The 15,830-nt window shown below is 44.3% G+C and overlaps 1 protein-coding gene and 1 long non-coding RNA gene across 2 annotated transcripts in view; both read left to right on the top strand.

The window, feature by feature from the left end:
* The window catches only part of TENM4 (teneurin transmembrane protein 4), a 731,443-nt gene that overhangs the window by 466,690 nt on the left and 248,923 nt on the right, over positions 1-15,830 (top strand). The window lies entirely within an intron of this gene.
* On the top strand, positions 6,270-12,470 carry LOC115306546. Its single transcript, XR_003915362.1, has 2 exons — positions 6,270-6,357; positions 12,393-12,470. It is a non-coding gene; the product is annotated as an uncharacterized LOC115306546 (long non-coding RNA).

The raw sequence follows: 15,830 nt of genomic DNA, 5'->3' as shown, positions 1-15,830 counted from the left end.
GGTGCAGTAGGCATGACTTTGAGTAGATGATGAAAGAAAATGCAAAATGCTTATTGATTCATGATGTGGTTTCATCTTAGCTTGGGCAAACCATGCAGTATTTAATACATAGCAGAATATTTACTATTGAAGCTTGAAAAAAAATTTAAAAATAAAATTAATCTGAGTAATACTAGTTTTAATGAATTAAATTAATAATTAACATTAATTTAGTAATAATTTTAATTTATTTTTGAAATAATTTGAAATAATTATTAATTATTTCAAAATAAAAAGTTAAGAAAAAAAGACTGGCACCTAGGTGAATGGTAAGGGAGGGGCCACAGGATAGGTGATGAAAAGGAATGGGCCAGGATTATCATTTAAAGCTGTGTGAGGGACGATCTGGAATGTCAGGCTAAAGAGTTCACACTTGACTATGTAGATAGTGTGGAGCCATGGAAGGCTTTTGGATAAGGGTAAAACATGGTGCAATTTCCTACCAGAAAGATCCTAGGGATGGTTAAAATAGCCCAGAGGGTGATCTTTAAAAACACCCCAGAGAGAACCAGGTTGGAGGATGTTACTAGGTACTACTTGAAAGAAGGAGGGTTACACAGACCAAAATACTGGGACATGTTCAAGTTAAAGAGATTCCTTTATCCAGGAATTCTTAGGAGCATTTATTTGATTATGTGTGTTGGGTTTCTCTAAAGAGAGGAGGTGATACGGAGTATTTGTCTAAACTTTTTTTTTAGGTTTATTTGTTTATTTTGAGAGAGAGAGAGAGAGAGAGAGAGAGAGAGAGTTTGTGCACAAGCAGGGAGGAACAGAGGGAGAAGGAGAGAGAGAGGGGCCATCCCAAGCCAACTCTGTACTGTCAGCACACAGAGCCGGATGTGGGGCTCAGACTCAAAAACTATGAGATCATGACCTGAGCTGAAATCAAGAGTCCGACGCTTAACCAACTGAGCCACCCAGGTGCCCCTCCCAAAATTTTTTGACCATAGCTGCATCCTTGGAACTTCTCAGAGGACTTGTATTCGGGGTGGGGTGGAGAGGGGGAGAAACTTCAGGAAATACTGGCTGGCATTGGCAATGGAGGAGCAGGTGTTTGTAGTCCAGTCCCTTCTTACCTCTAGATTCTGCACATGGGAAGCCATGGCCTGAACATACTCAGACCCCTTTGTGCTGGGGGAGCCCGTGCCTCCACCCTCCCAGAGCCATCCTTCCTTCCGCAGCGGTCTCAGCCCGGGGTCACCACCCTTCCCAGTGCACCCAAGGCTCTCCTGCAGGGCTGTTAGCCACCAGAGAACAGTAACATCACACAAGCGTGAGACACGTTTCCAACCCAGTTTTTAAAAATTGCAATAATGAGAAATAATTCAGTGTTTTCGTTAGGAAGGGGAGCATGTTTGAAGGATTCTTCAAATGTCATTTCCTAATTAAGGTCCTTAATTAAACTTTTTTGCATTTGAATGAAAATACATGGTAGTTTTTCATCTCTTTCCCCCTTCTAAATGAACCCCACCTTGATTTGGGCCTGTGTGCTGTAATGAGCTAGGTGGCCTCTCCTCCTTCCCCACCTGCCTTTTCATTCTGTTTTGTGGTTGTCAAGAGCACAGTGATCACCACAAGACTCAAGTTGTAGGGAATTTTCACTATAGTTCGTTAAACTCTCTGGTCTTGGGACATCTCCGAGCTTCTGCCAGTTGTTTGGCCTTCAGTGGGTTATTTAACCTGTCTGAGCAGGGCTTTCCTATCTTCAGTGTGAGAAGAGCAATTCCTGCCTCCTGTAACTAGTGCAGGAAAGTGCCGGGCACACAGTATATTTAGGCACTTGGTATTCTTTCTGATGGACTCTTTCCAGTGATTAGCATTGTCATACTCTGCCCTTAAAACCTCTTAAACAACGCTTGTTGAGTGACCGCAGGTACACGCACACAGCTGCCACGAGCCTAATAAAGATTAATTAAGGAGCTAGTTGCACCCTGTAAGGTCCTTATGTATTCTCTCTTTCACCTTCCTTTCAATAAAGACACTTAACTTGGTGATAATAATTAGCAGAAAACAACCCTGTTTGGTCAGCATTATTGCTCCCATTTTATAAACTTGGAAAACGAGGCTCAGAGTGAAGCTATATTAAAATTCAGATCTCTCTAATCCCTAAATCCATGTCCGTTATTATAGCACGAGGAATGATAGGATCCATTCCTTTTTTCACTCTTAGAGTCAACTCAACAGTTATTGACATGTGCTGGGTGCCAGACATAAGACACATTCCAGTTCTCCCAGAACCCACTTTCTAGTTGAAGGAGATGAAACGTGTGCATGAAACTTACAAGGCAACCTGGTAACACTTCATTTATCCCTCACTGGGGTATGAGCTGTTATATTAAGTGAATTTTACAGATGGAATCACAGAGCTTTAACTCAAAGGGGCCTTACAAATCTCATGGTGAAACCCCATTATTTTAAGAACAAATGCTCAAGAAGAAATGCTCAAGGATCCTGAGTGACCTGCTCAAGGTGGCTTTGTTCAATTATTGTAGAAACCAAAACTAGATCTCAGCTCTTCTGACTTCCAGCCTGAAACTTTCAAAATAAGTTAGCAATTTTCTTAAAATAGAGTACATATTTTTTTTGGAATTTGTGTCCGATGGAAGGTTCCCATCTTAGGCCTTTCTGCATGCCTTGGGATCATCTTTATAATCAGCATTATAACACAATGCTCAAAAGCAGCAATTTGAACCCTCAGATGTGGGCTTGGGATAGTCCCTTATGGGATGGGCCTACGTAGTTGCCATCACGTAATTTCATCATGTTGGTTTCAACCCTTAGGTGTATTTTCCTGGTTTTTGAAGATACACATACGCATATGAAATTGAACAAACTATGAGGACTTTATGGTTAAACAGACTTTTGTTTGGCCAATTCATGTTAGTACGATTCTCTTATTTCTCTGAGCCTTTATCTTCCCTGTAAAATGGGCACAGTACAATAACCTATCTCACAGAAATCTCATGTAAGAAGTGGAAGGTGCCTGAACTGAATAGATGCTTAGCTCCCTTCCTCTCTTCTTTTTTTCAAGTATTCAAGAAATTCTCTTAAAAGTTGCACACTTCTTCACTCACAAAGTGCACAGCAATAATGACACAGAACTAAAATAAGTGTTGTCCATGAAACATAACCCCCTCCTGGGTAGTAAATCAAAAGTTCCTCTGCTCCAAAAAAACACATAAACTATGTCTACTTTCTTCCTCCCACGACAATAAAGAAGGCTTTAACACAAAGCATAATTCATATCATCTCCAAATCTTAGGCCATAGCACCTCATGAAAACTATTAACATATCTCCCACCGCCTTCTTTATGAACTCATATAAAAGCACATCAGGTGAGCTCTCTCTAGGTAGTGGCTGAATCCCCTGAGCATGTGAAATTTGACCTGATGTGAAGCGATCATTCCAAATTCACTCTGGGAAGAGAGAGCGAGCCTCCATGTGATATACATAAGCACCATGGACTAGTGTTGGAAGGGACCTTGGAAGTCCTCTAGTCTAAACCCTAAAACACAGAGAAACTGAGGCCTGGAGAAAGGCCAAGATTTCCCCCAAACAGAGTCTGGGATGGATCCCAGGTGACATAGTTTCCTGAGGACCCTCCACTCATCACATGACAAAACAAGGAGGGGCAATAATCAAGGTCTTTGTGTGGATTTTGTTTGTGTCTTTCTCCTAGGGCCCTGTTTTCCCTTTTCAAAATGAACGTATCAGACTCCAGATTCTAAGATTGTTTAGGCTTGTGAGAGATGAATCAATGAATATGTGAATGATCAGAGGTGGGATCAAGTCCCTGTGTCATAACTGTAGCCCTGATTTGCCCTTTCGAAGACTCTCCTTGCCCGCATCTCCTTAGTTCCCTTTCTTGGCCTTTATGTGCACCAGATGCTCGGGTCCTGAGGAGCGACCCCTTTTACCATACTAGGGCTGCCCTTTCTGGAAACCATACTGCCTTGCTTGCCTAAGTGATGGGTATTCCTTAGTTCCCAAGAGTACCTCACACAGAAGTAAAGTCTAATTCTCCGTGAATCTTTGCATTAGGAGACCAGTGATCCAGTCTTGTATGCTTTTCCTTTCCCCAAGGAGGTGTTTTGAATTTGTGTCTGCACTTGGTAAACAGAAATAGCCAAATGTGAGTCTGGGAGCAGGAAAAGGGAAATGGAAGTTCACACTGACGGAGCACCTGCCAGGAGAGACATGTTATCTCTTTTCAGAGGCGAGCGTTCTTACTTTCATTCTAGAAACCGAGGTCTGGGTGGGTTGAGTGAGACCCTCGGCTTACACGCGGCACTGTGGATTCTAGGGTCTGCCCTCCACACTTCCTCCATGCACTGCCCGCCCTCCCCCCCCCGCCCCCCCAGAGCGAACTCCCTTGGCCTCCCAATGCTTCTGAGATTTAAACTTAACAAATCAGCAGCAGTGTTCTTTCTCTAGGTTTAGATGTTGCAAAATCTATTGGCATTTAATGTGGTTGGGTGTTTGAGTGTATTTTTATGTCTTGCCTGGGGCCTGAATAAAAGTTACAAGCAGCACCAAAGACCAAACCAAGAAAGAAAATGTGGGCAGCCAACCTTGTAACCTTAGCTAATCTTTAATTATCCCTTAATTGAGGACCTATGGCGTAGATACAGTAAGACTAATAATAATGTGTTGAGTTTATGCAGCATTTTAATTTCCCAAACTCCTTCACATGTATTATAATAATAATTGCTGCCATGTACTAAGCCCCAGCTGGGTGCCCGGTACAGTGTGAAGCTCTTTATAAAGCATGTTCTTTTGTTTCTCTCCTCAGTCCTTGGAGGGACTCACAAGAACTTACCGGTTTCTTACAAATGAAGAAACAGCATCGCCCTGGTCCAGAAGAGAGGCACTGGGCAGCCTACACCCTACATCATGGGCAGGAGGCCTGTTGCATGTGTAACACCAGCTTCCAATGTCTAGGTGGGGCTGCCTATGACCACGGCCAACTTTCATTGAGTATTTTCTAGGGTCCGGCAGCCTACCAGATACTTTACAAGAGTTATCCTGCTGAATATCAGGTGTTGCTATTACGGCTTTTTGTATGCCTAGCACCTAAAGCTTCAGAGGTTTTATTAACGCTGCCTCAGGTCAGGTAGCTAGGAAAGAGTGGGATTTAGGTAAGGCAGCAGAGGCTAGAATCCTGATCTGATTACAGAACCCACGCCCTTTACCATTCCACACAGGGGCTTTTCCCCTTGGCAGTCTCGTGACCCTGGGCCAGTCACCTAACTGGGTACTCTGTGGTAGAGCAGTAACACCCACTTCCCTGGATGGATGTCAGGATCAGCTCGCCAAAAACCAGTGGGTATGGATACATGTCTTCTTTGTTTCTTCCTTCTTTAGGGGGGTCAGTGACCAATAAATAATTACGGATTTATTTCTTAGATGCCCTGATGCAAGTGTATTACCCACTATCTGTTTTCTGCTGCACATCTTTTCTATTTGACAACCGAGAAAAAGCAGTGCTTTAGGCTGTGTGTTTGACAGTCAGACAAACCTGTGGCCCTAGCCGACCGTGCCCCATTCCAGAAGTGTGGCTATTCTTTCTTGTTAATATGTACTGGGGCTGCTGTAAGCACTCAGAGGACTCCGAGCATGCCTTGAAAAAATACTGGCTTCTAGAGAAAGAGAGAGAGAGAGAGAGAGAGAGGAGAGAGAGATAAGGGAAGAAAAAGCCTTGCAAGCCACATGGAGATATCACGAGCAGGGCACTTCCCCCACAACCTGTTTTGTCTTTTTCTTCATGACTGGTGGGCAGAGAGAACCCATGTAGAACTGGCACTTTCTGGCTGCTCAGAAAGTGCCCGAACCTCCCTAAACGGGAGGAGGGTTAACAGGCTGGGGGAGAGTTGCTGGCGGCCATCAGAATGATGAAGTGAAATTTCAAATTACATTAGATGTTTGCTTAAGGAACAACAGATGAGGCCCTGTGGATTCTCAAATCCTCTTGGCAACACTGCAAAATGAAAGCATAACCATTTGGAACCCTTCCCCTGGACCATATGAAGTCTGAGTCGCAAAGATGACCTTTTAACGACACTTCCTGCCTCTGAAGGGTTAGTGTGTCGAATTTTTCTTTGCTAAAGGCCTGGTTTTAATCATTGCCGCAGACAGAAGAAAGGGCTCTTATCCACACTGTTCACTTTTTAAAACATCTGAGATGTTCCTCAAGTTTACAATCAATATTTTTTTTAATAAGGCTCCTGCCCTTTTCCTGGTGATCTGAAGCGTATGGCCTTTGTCACCTTCAACAACATTCACCGAGAGCCTACTGTGGCCCAGGCCGCTTCACACAGGTGGGTGAATTTAATCTTCCCAAGTATCCTGGCACTGAGGCTTTGCATTTTTCTTATTCTATAGATGAGCAAACTGAGGCTCAGAGAGGTTAGGTCATTGTCAAGATCACACACAGCTAATGGATGAGGAACAGCCCTGTGAAGAAGGAAGAAAAGGCATTTCAGGCAGAGGCACCTGCCTGTGTGTGCAAAAACTAAGTCTACATATTCTTACTACATATTACAACTAACTCCATAATTATAGGGGAAATGGGACTGATTCCGTGGACAATGGGAAACCACAGACATTTTCTGAGAAAGATAATGGCAGAATCAGAGCTTTGGGAAGCCTGATCTGTTAGCCTGTCTTTCTAAATGAATCACATATAATAATCTCAATATTATTCCATCATATTATAACCATGTAAGGTACCCAGAACAAGTGTGCCCATTGCATTGATACGGAAAATGAGGCCGAGAAATGGCTTAGAGGCTGTCCAAGGTCACAAACATTAAATACTTCTAGAACTATTTTTCCCTGGAGAACACCAGCTCAGCAGGCCCTTCCCCTGTCTGCAGAAACCCACCCCTCTCTGTAAAGCTCTGGTGGTAAAATTAAAATTACTCCTGGACAGAGGCACAGAACTTCTCCTGTCTATGTTGTTCGGTCTCTCTGTCCCCCTCCCCACCCCACCTTGCCATTGCAATGGGTTCTCTTCCGTCCAGAACCTAAATTTAATTAGTTTTGCTGGTAAAATGGGTTTCTGGCTGAGTACCCTTTGTTTTCAGTGTTCAGTGGCTAAAAAAGGCCCATTTTGCATGAACATGACAGAATGTGGGGGTGGTGAACTTTTGACACAGCAGAATAATTCCTTCAAGAGAAAAATCTACAACCACCTGAAGCTTGGTTTGGCTGTATTTATGCAGATCAGCCCCGACCCCAGCAGGATATTATCAACTATTATCCAGGGTCCCTTCTTTACCCCTTCCCCCTAGGGCCCCTGATCCTCAACTTAAGTCTTACATTTCCATGATAAAGGCCACCGTGTCCCATTTCATCACTTACTCCCCAAGGACCATTTACAGACCTAGGCAGCCCCATTGTGGGAGGATTTCCCTAGGTCCCCTTCCCTCGCCCAGTCTCTCTCTCCTCTCTTCCGAACCTGCGGTTTCTTCCAAGGGAGAGATTAAATCAGTTGCAAGGAGATGTTTAATTAATCCTTCCCCCTCCCACCTCTAAAGTTGCAGGAGACTTCTTTTGACTTCGCCTTGGTGATGCCTAATCACTGTAATTTAGCAGATTCTGTAATTACCTGCCGCACACGGAAGCAGTCTGATTGCTGTTTCTTTGTCCTGCCCAGTTCAGCCTCCACCGACAGCCCAGCAACACCCTCCGTCACTGTCTATAATGTCCAGGCAGAAAGGGGAGTGATCTGGGTTTACAGGCAGGCTTTGTGGGGGAGGGGAGGGGGAGATTTGTGGGCAGATGGGGCCACAGGTGTGGGTGAGCTTCTCTGCGTGGCGGCGTGAGGCTGCAGGTGCGTGAGGCTGCAGGTGCAGTGGACTGGCACCTGCAGGTGCGCGACCAGGACAGGTCTTGAGCTCCAGGCCTTGTCGTCATTTGCCTGCTGGGTGCATTTGCCTTCATGCAAGTCACAGATTCAAAAATGTGGGAAGCCTGTAACACCACTGGATTGGGATCTTTGCTTCCGTAAAGGTAGCCCTTATCCCCATTTTGTTCTGTGCCTCTGTCCATGAGTAATTTTAATTTTACCACCAGAGCTTTACAGCTCATGAGGAAAATGAGACCGAGACTTCTTCCTAAGTGGCTTGGAACTCAGTTGACATCACACCAAAACCTACTCCATCCAGTTCGTGCCCATTCCTGGGTTCCTGTCATTGTGCCGAGTACCTCTCTCATGTATTTTTCTTTAATCCTTACAATAATTTATTCTGTAATTATAGCCTGGATCTAATTATTTACATTAATTATGAGGAAAACAGGATTCAAAACGTTAGGCAGTATGTAGGAAGTCACACAGTCAGCAAATGAGAGTTGGAATTTGAACCTCTGTGGGTCTGCTTCCAAAGCCCATACTAACTGCCACGCTTTCCTCCTTCCTTCATTATATAGTGAGTTCTCGTGTATTATGAGCTAGCTTTCAAGGCTATGGAATCTAGTCTGTCAAGCTCCTTGCCGACTATTTGCACACCATTCTGATTGTTTTACCTTTATCATACATACATTTACATATCCTAGTAGGTGAGAGCTGTTACATTAGGAATTAGTGGCAGAGGGGGGTTTTCCTCTCAGGATCCTTTTTGCTGCTTCCCTAAGCCGAATGGTGCCCTCTTGAAACTTTGAGAGGTGGGTAGGGTAGCCTCTGCAGCTGACCTCTTTGCTTCCTGGGCCTCCCAGTCTTCTCCCAGGAAACTGTCCCAAGGCACAGGGCTTCAGCACAAGGGAGGGCTGGCTCTAGACAAAGAGCCAGAACCCCCCGTGGCTGCTCTATTTGGATGGCTGCAGAGCAGGGAGATGGTCCTGGGGCCCCAGCCCTCTCCTTGCTGAGGCAGAACAGGGGTACGTGGTGGTGATGGTGACAGCTTCAGAGGAGGCCCTGGCCCCACCACAGGACCTTGTTTTTAGATGGCAGCAACCAGTGCGCAGGGGCGTGTAAGTTTGGTGCTGTCCTGGTGGTGGCTTCCGGGACCCCAGCAAGACAGACCTAGGAGGTCCGGGTGTCAGGAAGTTGGAAATGAAAACTGTTTCACTGAGGGTTGCTTTAAATTATGTGTGATAGAGAACAGGACTTTCTTTTCTTCTTTCTGGAATGGAAGAGAGAGCTGAGCCTGACTAAGTGCCAATGCTCTCATAGGTTCTTTGCTTTAACGTGGTTCCTGACTTGAAGGACGTTGGTAGCAGAAATTGGCAGAAAACTTCACATACTGTCATCTAAGTCTTAAAAATGCAGCGGCACCTGGGTGGCTTGGTTGGTTAAGCATTCAACTTCGGCTCAGGTCATGATCTCACAGTTCGTGGGTTCGAGCCCAAAGTCAGGCTCTGTGCTGACAGCTCAGAGCCTGGAGCCTGCTTCGGATTCTATGTCTCCCTCTCTCTCTGCCCCTCCCCCACTCACACTCTGTCTCTCAAAAATAAACATTAAAAAGAAATTTTTAAAAAAATGCAGAGCCCTGGGGTACCTGGGTGGCTCGGTGGGTTAAACATCTGATTCTTGATTTTGGTTAATGCCATGATATCATGTGTTCATGAGTTTGAGCCCCATATAGGGCTCTGCGCTAACAGCACAGAGCCTACTTGGGATTCTCTCTCTCTCTCTCTCTCTCTCTCTCTCTCTCTCTCTCTCTCTCTCCCCTCCTCTCTCTGTGCCCCTCCCATGCTTTCATGCTTTCTCTTTCTCTCTCTCTCTCTCTCTCTCTCTCTCAAAACAAATAAACTTCAAAAAAAGTGCAAAGTCCTTTGGCTTAACACAGGAGAGAGTGTCAGTAATGAGTGTCTGGTCTACTGAGTCCTTGGGAGACACTGATACCTTCTATATTTTGGGAAAACCCTTCTATGAAAAAAACTTCTGGGAGCCATGTGATCCGTCGTTCAAATCCCATTCCTTCCCCCAAGATATCTCTTATGTTTTATCTGTATAAACTTTTTCTTCATTTACATCATTTACCTTAAAATGGTCTAATATGTTTCTTGACCCCTGCCTAATAATCTTTGGAAGAGGGAACAAAGGAAGTGGTGTAGAGAAAACTACTTCCTTTACAAATTTTCTTGCTTTTTTTCTGATATAAAAGTAATGTATCATTGGTTCTTGGAGAATAAACTGGAATAAATTCCTATGCAATCCCTGTAGACAAAGGGAATATATCAGTTAAAAAGTGGCACACAGCAGCTAGCAAACTGCTTTAACCTTAAATCACTTCCGAGGCTGGTAGCCACAATGCACACAAGCAAATAATTCATCAGGAACGAGCTCTAAGTGTACAGCAAAACAATCCACGTGAGAGAATTCCAACATCAGGCTTACACACAGACCAACAGTAACTAATGTTTTGCTGAATACTAGTGCACTACAAACATAAAAAATTTTGAATCATTTTTAGGAAAAATATATTTTGGTATCAATGCTTTATTACAAGCAGCAAAAATATACTGTATCATGAAGATTTTAATCTTGATCCCCCAAACCTAGAAAATCTCATCTACAAATCCAGGTAAATCAGCGTTTCCAAAGCTTTCAGAAGCCTGTGTCCCTGATGGATTCCAGATGATTCTCCTAATCACTAGTGTTCACCACATTAGATAGCAAGTTTCTTGATCTGTAAAATGCCACCCCTACTGCTCTGTTTACTCTGTCCTCTCTCAAACTGTAACATTAACATCAAACCTAGCGGTGAGCTATGCCTCTATGGCTTTTTTAAAGAAATTTTTATTTGTCATTATTCTTTAAAGTTTATGTATTTTGAGAGAATATTGTGAAAAGTGTTAAAGAAAAAAACACCTTTATTTGTTATTATTCTTTAAAGTTTATTATTTTGAGAGAATTTTGAGAGACAGCATTCTTTAAAGTTTATTTATTTTGAGAGAGAGAGAGAGAGAGTGTGTGTGTGTGTGTGTGTGTGTGAGCAGGGGAGTGGCAGAGAGAGATGGAGAGAGAGAATCCTAAGCAGGCTCTGCACTGTCAGTGCAGAGCCCAACTCGGGGTTCGATCTCATAAACTGTGAGATCATGACCTGAGCTGAAATCCAGAGTTGTACATTTAACCCTCCTAGCCATCCAGGTACCCCTGCTATTATTCTTAGATGAAATCAGTATGTACACAAAACTTTTAAGGTTACATTTTGGTAAAATGTTTGTGTGAAGAAAAATAGCAGGCTCTTGCCCCAGCCCTTTCCTCTCCCAGGTCCCACTCTCCAGTAGACAACAACTCTGATCTCTCATAGCTATTTTCCCTGCTATTTAACTCCATGTTTTAAAATAATGTGCATATATGGGTATTTCTTCATTTCTCCCTTTTAGCCACGATCTGTTGACTTTCCTCCAATGGGAGAACTCCCATAACACCTACTCTCTTGCTTTTCCTCTCCCCACAACCCTAACATAATTGTTATAATCTTTTTTTTGGCTAAATATGTAGCCATTATTTATATAATTATGATTATGTAAGAATATGGGCTTTTTGATTTTGTGTGTGTGTATGTGTGTGTGTGTGTGTGTGTGTGTGTGTTTTGTCTTGTTTTCTTTGTGTTTTGTTCCCAAGCCAGTAGTCTGCAACCATCCCCCCTCTCTTATATATACCTTCATTTTTTTTCTTGGAGTTGTTGATTGCCTTTCTTTTATTGCCTTGTCTGAGACATTGCAGATGGTTCAGTGTGGCTAGGACGGATCCTTAATATAAGGGATATAGTGACATATGAGGCTATAAAAGGGACGATCTTAAGGAGACCTTAATGCTCAATTAAAGAACTTGGACTCTATCTTGAGAAAAATGAGCCATGGAAAGGCTTTAGGGAAGGAAACACCCTTCTGGAACATTCTCTGATGACTCTGTGAGAGAACCACATGAAAACAGTTTTTAAATTGACATGGAAGTGTGTTTGAAAGCATCCACATTTTCATCATTTTTCCAATCTAACTGGTGCCATTTTTACAAAACTCCCAAATTTGGATAGGTGTTTGTCAAGTCACTGACAGACTCTAGCTCTCCTGCATTTTCCTTACCCACCAGTATCAAGATATTGTAAGGAAGGATAAAAGTCATCTTTCTCATTGCTCCCAATTGGAATTTTCTCAGATTAACTTGGAACCATCCAGTCACAAAGTAGCGCAAGTTGTGGGAAACAAAACTATTCCTCCCCACTTCCCCCAATGCCCACCTTTTTTTCTTTTAAGTAAAAAATAGCTAAAATGCTGGTGGATAGAATTTGTGAATGACCCATCACCAATGAATCAGAGTTTATGCTACATCCAAAATGTAGCTCCTAAGCTGGAATCACACATATCCTAATTGGTGCTTCTTGCTTTGTTTCATTTTATTTAGGGAGAAAGAGGGAAAGGCTGGCAGTTTTCGAGAGAAGAATGTAGAGGAAGAATTAAAATTTGGAAAGTTGCTTGATAAGAATAGAAACTAGGGTTTGTATCAGTGGCAATAGGTATGAAATTATTTTCAATTATGCATTTATTTTATCAATGTGTATAGATAAATCTTGATGTTAACATTTGTAGAGAGGAAAACCCTGGTGTAATGGGGGACCAGGTCATGTCCAGTTTTCTGAGAAAGCAACTTACCAACTGCTTCTGTCATGGGCACAGTGCTTGAATTTACTTGTCAGCCTATTTAAATTTTATTAGTATATAATTGCCATTTATGTAAAAAGAAGATGTTTTTACAAGATTGCTGCTCTTACTTGCAGTTGGGAATTTTAGCTCATAACCAACTCATCACCAGAAAATGCAGTGGTACCCAGATTTCTGTTAGGTCCAGATATGAACATCATCATAATATCTATCATTGATTGAGCCCCTGTTATGTGCCTCACACAGTCCAAGCATCTTCACTAGCATTGCCTCCTTTGATTTTCACTAGTCTTATAAAATGGGATTGCTATTAGTCACAATGCTGAGTCACGCTGTTTTTTGTTCCCTTACTGAGCAAGAGAGACTGGCTTACCATTGTTTAGTATTGGAAACAAAAGAAGAATCTTTCTGAAACATCCAGCAAACATCCCCCTGAAAGTTCACCGACCAGAACTTTGTCACATGCTCATTCCTGAACCACTCATCGGCCCAAGAGATAGGATCACCCTTAGATCACTCAGGCACTTTGAGTGGACATCACTTCCCCAGACTACATTGTTAGTACTCAGTGGGAAAAGGGCAGAGTGGAAGTCAGATGGCAAAGGTCTTTCCTGTATCCAGGACACACTATATTATTTTTGGGACCCATTGAATATATGACCCATTGTTCAAAACTTTGTAAGAATTGCAGGATTGGCAATGGCACATCAGACCAAGTAGAGGGCCCTCTGAATGTGGGGCCCTGTGTGACGCAGTGGTCACTCACCCACAGAGCTGGCCCTGAGCATAACCTGCCCCCTCTGCCCATGGCTTTTCATGGCTTAGTGCTCTGTCTTCCACTTAAGAGCGGAGACCAGCCATTCTTATTTGTCGTTGCATCCTCTGTGCTGCCAACACCTGGCTCATAACAGGTACTCAAGGAATGAAAATGTTCAAGAAAGGACTTCTTGGCTGAGCTGGTACTGGATGGAGGCATGAGCCATAAGGATGCTAGTGATGTCAAGGGGGCCGTGGGCACCAGCACCAGCTCCATGCCGGACATTATGCCGTGCACTCTACATACCTCCTCCTCCCTCACTTCATTCTGACATTGATCCTGACATGTCTCCACCTCCCTGGGGCTCCTGTTTGTCTTTGACCTTAAGGAACACTCTCTGATATCTGAAGTCCTAGGCCTGTAAGGATATGATACCTGCTGAGCTATAATCACACAGTTAACACATGTGACCAGGATTCCCACACCGTAGCTTTCTTTCACTCCTAGTCACTGTGTCGCCATGCAAAGGATTTCCTTTTTGATGTTAAAACCTGCCTTGGGATGGGCTGTGCAGAAACGGGATTTGCTCTTGCGCCTGTCCGGTTGGCGTCCTTTATCATCTAGGAATGGAGTCCTCATTTTGTCAGGAAGAGCTGAGTCAGCATGTGTTGCATGCAGAGCATTGTGTGAACTCTGGGGACAAAAGGAGATTTAAAGAAGTGGATAGATGTGCTGCCGGCCCCATTGGAGACACTGGGCTAAAACTCAGTGAGAGTTAAGTAATAAGAACTGTCATCATAGAGGTGTCAGAAGGGCAGGCCTTAATTAACTGCCTTTTGGACGGTATAGACCACACTCCCTTTATTTTCTGCCTACCTGCCTTTGCTCAAGTTGGCCCGGCATATTTTATACATGTTCCCTGGCGTCAGCTCTACCCATCCTTCAGGGCCTCTGGAGATGACCTCCGAGGCTAGGCACAGAAACATTCAGCACAGGGCCTGCTACATATGGGCATTGCTTTCTCTGGGGCACCCTCCAAGTTTTGCGAGAGAACGGAGTCCCTTCCAGCTCCACCACACTGTAGATCCACCGGATAGTGCTGGTCCCTGTGCTGCAGCCAGTTAGGAGTCATCGTCTCCAAGCCTGTCTCCTTCAGGAGACCCGGTGCTTTGTGGCCATGGATGATGTTCACGCCTCTCCCTCCTCCCTTCGTGCCTATCGCATGGCATTGGACCTGGGAGATGCCAGTAAGACCGGGTTGACTGGCCCCTGTACACTGAGGTCAGGGAAGGAAAGGACCTGTGGGTTTGAGGGCCCTCCAGGGAATGCTCACAATCTTCAGAAAAAGTCAGAGATCAGAAATGAAATGGGCAGTGTGTGATCTCAGGCTAATGATGTGCCCAGGATGAGAGTCTCCTTGAGCTGTCAACCAGACACCAGCCTCCTCAGGACCAGCACCTCCCTCCTTGCCTTGGTGCTGTGCTGTCTGTTTCCAGGGGAGAGCAGGACGGCCCTGGGAGTCTGTCTGCACTGTCTGACTATGTGGTTACAGCACTGCTGTCCTGCACAGATGGGCTCAGACAAGGCAAACATGGAGAGCCCAAGAGGGAGCGTCTGTAATTATAACTCAGACCTCAAGTGTATGTGAAGGGGGCAGTCACACTCGATCATTGTGGTAGCTTTTGACATTTAGAAATATTCCTAAATGCCACATTTGAGTTCTAGAGAGGGAGAGACTGAGATGTACATCTGAAGGTCCCTTGGGCGCAATCCACTTGTTACTGGATGTGGTCAGTGTGACACGACACTCCCTGCCCAGATCCAGCTCTAGGGAGCTGAGCTATCTGCTGGTCTCCAGGAACATCCAGATGTGACAGACGCAGGCATCGCCGCATTCTCCCACAGGCTTAAGTAATGCCAGAGCATCGATGGGACCCAATGCATTATAAAAGTGCCAGTATTCACATGACTGACCGCTCCCAGCTCTACTGAATCCCTTTAACATACAGCGTCAACGGAGGGCCCAGGGAGAGGGGGAAAGAGCCAGCCTCTGGAGAAAGAGAGGTAGAAAGAACTTATAGAGTCAAGCCAGTCCTAGGTTTGAATCCGCCACTTACTGGGTAACATCAGGCTAGTCCCTTCACTTCTCCGAGCCTCGGTTTCCTCATTAGTGAAATGAAGGTGATGGGAGTACAACTTCCTAGTGCTGTAGCATAGGTCCGACAGCATGTATGTAATGTACCTGACACACAGGAGGCTCGGCCTTGGCTGATGAGGGCAAACAGCTCAGCACAAATATATGTTCTCTGGGTGACCTGACGCAAGAAGGGTCCTGACAGCCATAGCTTCAAGCATATTTTTTTCCATTTGGAATTCTTCTACCTGATTTGCATGGGCAGTTAAGAGAATGGAGACATTAAAAGG

This window comes from Suricata suricatta, chromosome 11 (genome assembly GCF_006229205.1).
Source record: "Suricata suricatta isolate VVHF042 chromosome 11, meerkat_22Aug2017_6uvM2_HiC, whole genome shotgun sequence".
Lineage (NCBI taxonomy): Eukaryota > Metazoa > Chordata > Mammalia > Carnivora > Herpestidae > Suricata > Suricata suricatta.
Note: the sequence above shows the minus strand (reverse complement) of the source record. Positions and strands in the feature narration are given on the sequence as shown.